Genomic DNA, 6,233 nt, shown 5'->3' with positions numbered 1-6,233 from the left:
CTAAGACCCGAACTGCAAGATATATGCGGCGGTTATTTTCTCAGAAGAAAGATAGTATACCTTCACTATTAAAGTATTTTTTGGATCACTTACGACTCATTGGAGGGCTGATCCCCCCGCGGACTTTGTGCGGCAAGAGCACCCCCCGAGGCAGGACCCTCTATTGGAGACTTCTTCTCCCGTTTGGAGGCCTCGGCTTCCAGATCCTCGGAAGCAGTCCTCTTCCTCCCTCGGTTATCCTCCTTCATGGAGGCGCTCATTCCCTCGGTTGGAACTGGCAGCGATGGGGGCCCGCTTCCGCCCATGTTATTCCCCCATGTATCTTCCTTCGAGGGCTCCGGGCAAGGTGCGAGCTCGAGCATCTTTTCCAATACCGGATTTTCCAAACCCTCAGGGAGGGGGGCCGAACACCGAATCATCTTCGCCTTTGTTAGCCAGTCCTTGTCAAAGAGCGATCTCTCAGAAATAACTTCATGATGAATAAAAGACGGTGTGTTCGGCTAGAGGATTTATTACTTGTTCGGCGGCGCGGTTACTGCTCAGGCCCACGTCCTCGGTAGTATCCGGACACTCTATTTGAGGTCCTAAGAATGACTTGTACATATCCTCGTGCGTCAAGCCGAGGAAACTTTGAATGGCATGTGGTCCTTCTTGGTTGAACTCCCACAAGCGAAGGGGCCGGCGTTTGCAAGGATGGACTCGACGAACCAGCATAACTTGCATTACCACAACCAAATTAAAATCTCCCTCGAAGAGATCTTGAATGCGGCTTTGCAGTATAGGCACGTCCTTGGCTGGACCCCATCTCAGACCTCTGCTAATCCATGACATCAGTTGTGGTGGGGGGCCCGAGCGGAAAGCGGGGGCAGCCGCCCACTTGGCACTTCTGGGAGCCGTGACGTAAAACCACTCCCATTGCCATAATTCGGACACCTCTTGAAAGGAACCTTTCGGCCACGGAGCTCCTGCCATCTTGCCTATTGACGCGCCTCCGCACGCTGCATGTTGCCCCTCGATCATCTTTGGCTTCACTTCAAAGGTCTTGAGCCATAGGCCGAAGTGAGGGGTAATGCGGAGGAAGGCCTCACACACGACAATAAATGTCGAGATGTGGAGAAAGGAGCCCGGAGCTAGATCATGGAAATCTAGCCCGTAATAGAACATCAAACCCCTGACGAAGGGATCCAGAGTGAGGCCTAGGCCTCGGAGGAAGTGGGAGACGAACACGACGTTCTTGTTGGGTTCGGGAGTAGGGATGACCTGCCCTCGAGCAAGCAGCCGATGCGAAACCTCGGCGGTCAGGTATCTGGCCTCCCTCAACTTCTTGATATCCTCTTCCGTGACGGAGGGCATCCATCGGCCTTGAAGGCTAGATCCGGACATGATTGAAGATCCGGAGCACCTGACCTGGGCTTTGGGTGTTAGAACTCGAGGCGAGGGAGGGGTTCGATTGAGCACGAGAAGGAAAAAGCAAAAACCTTGTCTCTTTATAAAGAGGGTGGATATCAAGCATCCTCTTCATAGTCGTTTGGGACTTGCCTATAATCTAGGAGTCCTAGGCACAGTTGGGTTACCCACGACCGCATTAATGAGAATCTGTAATTGGGGGAACGTGATCTCTGCTTTGACAAGACGTGTCAAGAAACCGCCTCGCGTTATGTGTGGAGCTGGTTGAAGAAAAATGGTTCGAATAATCACCGGGCCATGACATAACGTCATGCTGCAAAAACAAGTCAGCAAATTGGATTTGCGAAAATATTATTCTCTCTACGGTGGTATGTGGAACTTATTTTGCAGGGTCGGACACTATCCTCGTATTCAAATTCTTCTGTGATGTATTCGGAGAAGGAACCCGCCTTGCAATGCCGAAGACAATACTGCGCGCCGGAATCATCGTCATTGAAGCCTGGTTCAGGGGCTACTGAGGGAGTCCTGGATTGGGGGGTCTCTGGACAGCCGGACTATATCCTTTGGCCGGACTGTTAGACTATGAAGATACAAGATTGAAGACTTCGTCTCGTGTCCGGATAGGACTCTACTTGGCATGGAAGGCAAGCTAGGCAATACGGATATGGATATCTCCTCCTTTGTAACCGACCTTGTGTAACCCTAACCCTCTCTGGTGTCTATATAAACCGGAGGGTTTTAGTCCGTAGGGGACAACAACCACAACATACAATCATACCATAGGCTAGCTTCTAGGGTTTAGCCTCTCCGATCTGGTGGTAGATCTACTCTTGTAGTACCCATATCATCAATATTAATCAAGCAGGACGTAGGGTTTTACCACCATCAAGAGGGCCCGAACCTGGGTAAAACATTGTGTCCCCTGCCTCCTATTACCATCCGGCCTAGATGCACAGTTCGGGACCCCCTACCCGAGATCCGCCGGTTTTGACACCGACATGCGTCTTAAGGTGTTATTTTACTACGAACTCTAGGGCTGTTTGTGACACTTACAGGAATAGCCCAACGAATTGATCGGAAAGAATAACTTTGAGGTGGTTTCGTACCCTACAATAATCTCTTCGTTTGTTCTCCGCTATTAGTGACTTTGGAGTGACTCTTTGTTGCATGTTGAGGGATAGTTATATGATCCAATTATGTTATTATTGTTGAGGGAACTTGCACTAGTGAAAGTATGAACCCTAGGCCTTGTTTCAACGCATTGCAATACCGATTACGCTCACTTTTATCATTAGTTACCTTGCTGTTTTTATATTTTCAGATTACAAAAACATATATCTACCATCCATATTGCACTTGTATCACCATCTCTTCGAACTAGTGCACCTATACAATTTACCATTGTATTGGGTGTGTTGGGGACACAAGAGACTCTTTGTTATTTGGTTGCAGGGTTGTTTGAGAGAGACCATCTTCATCCTACGCCTCCCATGGATTGATAAACCTTAGGTCATCCACTTGAGGGAAATTGGCTACTATCCTACAAACCTCTGCACTTGGAGGCCCAACAACGTCTACAAGAAGAAGGTTGTGTAGTAGACATCAACTATCATTATCAACTCTGCATCTTTTGGCTTCAGTATTATGAATATGTGTATCACTACTATCGAGATTCATCAAAAATAGACCACTCTTTAAGGGTGCATGACCATAAAAGATATTACTCATATAAATAGAACAACTATTATTCTCATATTTAAATGAATAACCGTCTCGCATCAAACAAGATCCAGATATAATGTTCATGCTCAACGCTGGCACCAAATAACAATTATTTAGGTCTAAAGTTAATACCGAAGGTAGATGTAGAGGTAGCGTGCCTACCGCGATCACATCAACTTTGGAACCATTTCCCACGCGCATCGTCACCTCGTCCTTAGCCAATCTTACCTTAATCCGTAGCCCGTGTTTCGAGTTGCAAATATTAGCAACAGAACCAGTATCAAATACCCAGGTGCTACTGCGAGCATTAGTAAGCTACACATCAATAACATGTATATCACATATACCTTTGTTCACCTTGCCATCCTTCTTATCCACCAAATACTTGGGGCAGTTCCGCTTCTAGTGACCAGTCCCTTTGCAGTAGAAGCACTCACCTCAGATTTAGGTCCAGACTTGGGTTTCTTCACTTGAGCAGCAACCGGCTTGCTGTTCTTCTTGAAGTTCCCCTTCTTCCCTTTACCCTTTTTCTTGAAACTGGTGGTCTTGTTGACCATCAACACTTGATGCTCCTTCTTGGTTTCTACCTCGGCAGCTTTTAGCATCGCGAAGAGCTCGGGAATTGTCTTATCCATCCCTTGCATATTATAGTTCATCACAAAGCTCTTGTAGCTTGGTGGCAGTGATTGAAGAACTCTATCAATGACACTATCATCAGGAAGATTAACTTCCAGTTGAGTCAAGTGGTTGTGGTACCCAGACATTCGGAGTATATGTTCACTGACATAACTATTCTCCTCCATCTTGCAGCTGTAGAACTTATTGGAGACTTCATATCTCTCAATCCAGGCATTTACTTGAAATATTAACTTCAACTCCTGGAACATCTCATATGCTCCATGACGTTCAAAACATCGTTGAAGTCCAGGTTCTAAGCCGTAAAGCATGGCACACTAAACTATCGAGTAGTCATCAACACGCGACTGCCAGGGATTCACAATGTCTGCAGTTGCTGGTGCGGTGGTACACCTAGCGGTGCTTCCAGGATGTAATTCTTCTGTGCAACAATGAGGATAGTCCTCAAGTTATGGACCCAGTCCGTGTAATTGCTACCATCATCTTTCAACTTTGCTTTCTCAAGGAACGCATTAAAATTCAATGGAACAACAGCACGGGCCATCTATCTATAACAACATAAACATGCAAAATACTATCAGGTACTAAGTTCATGATAAATTAAAGTTCAGTTAATCATATTAGTTAAGAACTCCCACTTAGACAGACATCCCTCTAATCATCTAAGTGATCACATGATCCATATCAACTAAACTATGTCCGATCATCACGTGAGATGGAGTAGTTTTCAATGGTGAACATCACTATGTTGATCATATCTACTATATGATTCACGCTTGACCTTTCGGTCTTAGTGTTTCGAGGCCATATCTGCATATGCTAGGCTCGTCAAGTTTAACCTGAGTATTCTGTGTGTGTGCAAAACTGGCTTGCACCCGTTGTATGTGAACGTAGAGATTATCACACCCGATCATCACGTGGTGTCTCGGCACGATGAACTTCCGCAACGGTGCATACTCAGGGAGAACACTTATACCTTGAAATTTAGTGAGAGATCGTCTTATAATGCTACCGTCGATCTAAGCAAAATAAGATGCATAAAAGATAAACATCACATGCAATCAATATAAGTGATATGATATGGCCATCATCATCTTGTGCGTGTGATCTCCATCTCCAAAGCACCGTCATGATCACCATTGTCACCGTCTTGACACCTTGATCTCCATCGAAGCATCATTGTCATCACGCCAACTATTGCCTCCATGACTATCGCTACCGCTTAGTGATAAAGTAAAGCAATTACATGGCGATTGCATTTCATACAATAACGCGACAACCATATGGCTCCTGCCAGTTGCCGATAACTGTGTTACAAAACATGATTATCTCATACAATAAAATTTAGCATCATGTCTTGACCATATCACATCACAACATGCCCTGCAAAAACAAGTTAGACATCCTCTACTTTGTTGTTGCAAGTTTTAGGTGGCTGCTACGGGCTGAGCAAGAACCGTTCTTACCTACGCATCAAAAACCACAACGCGGTATAGTGATTGCTTTTTTATCTTCAGAAAGAACCCTGTTCATTAAATCCGATTCAACTAAATTTGGAGAAACAAACACCCACTAGCCACATGTGTGTGAAGCACGTCGGTAGAACCAGTCTCGCATAAGCGTACGCATAATGTCGGTCTGGGTCGCTTCATCCAACAATGCCGCTGAATCAAGAATCAACTAGTGACGGCAAGCAATATGTATATACCCACGCCCAGAACTCCTTTGTGTTCTACTCGTGCATATAACATCTACGCATAAACCTGGCTCTGATACCACTGTTGGGGTACGCAGTAATTTCCAAAAAATTCCTACGCACACGCAAGATCATGGTGATGCATAGCAACGAGAGGGGAGAGTGTCGTCCACGTACCCTCATAGACCGTAAGCTGAAGCATTATGAGAACACGGTTGATGTAGTCGCACGTCTTCATGATCCGACCGATCCAAGTATCGAACATACGGCACCTCCGAGTTTAGCACACGTTCAGCTCGGAGACGTCCCACGAACTCTGATCCAGCAGAGCTTCGAGGGAGAGTTCCGTCAGCACGATAGCGTGATGACGGTGATGATGATGCTACCGACGCAGAGCTTCGCCTAAGCACCGCTACAATATGACCGAGGTGGATTATGGTGGAGGGGGGCACCGCACACGGCTACAAGATCAACTGATCAACTTGTGTGTCTTGGGGTGCCCCCCTGCCCCCGTATATAAAGGAGCAAGGGGGGAGGCCGGTCGGCCCTAGCACGGCGTGCCAGGAGGAGGAGTCCTCCTCCTAGTGGGAGTAGGACTCCCCTTTCCTAGTCCCACTAGGAGGGAGGAAGGAAGGAGTGGGAGAGGGGAAAGGCAAGGGGGCGCCCCCCCTTCCTTGTACTATTCAGACTCAAGGGGAGGGGCGCGCGGCCCTACCCTGGCCGGCCCCTCTCTCTCTCTCCACTAGGGCCCAACAAGGCTCATTAACCCCCG

The sequence above is a fragment of the Triticum dicoccoides genome, chromosome 5A, assembly GCF_002162155.2.
Source record: "Triticum dicoccoides isolate Atlit2015 ecotype Zavitan chromosome 5A, WEW_v2.0, whole genome shotgun sequence".
Classification (NCBI taxonomy): domain Eukaryota; kingdom Viridiplantae; phylum Streptophyta; class Magnoliopsida; order Poales; family Poaceae; genus Triticum; species Triticum dicoccoides.
This window is presented reverse-complemented; position numbering follows the sequence as displayed.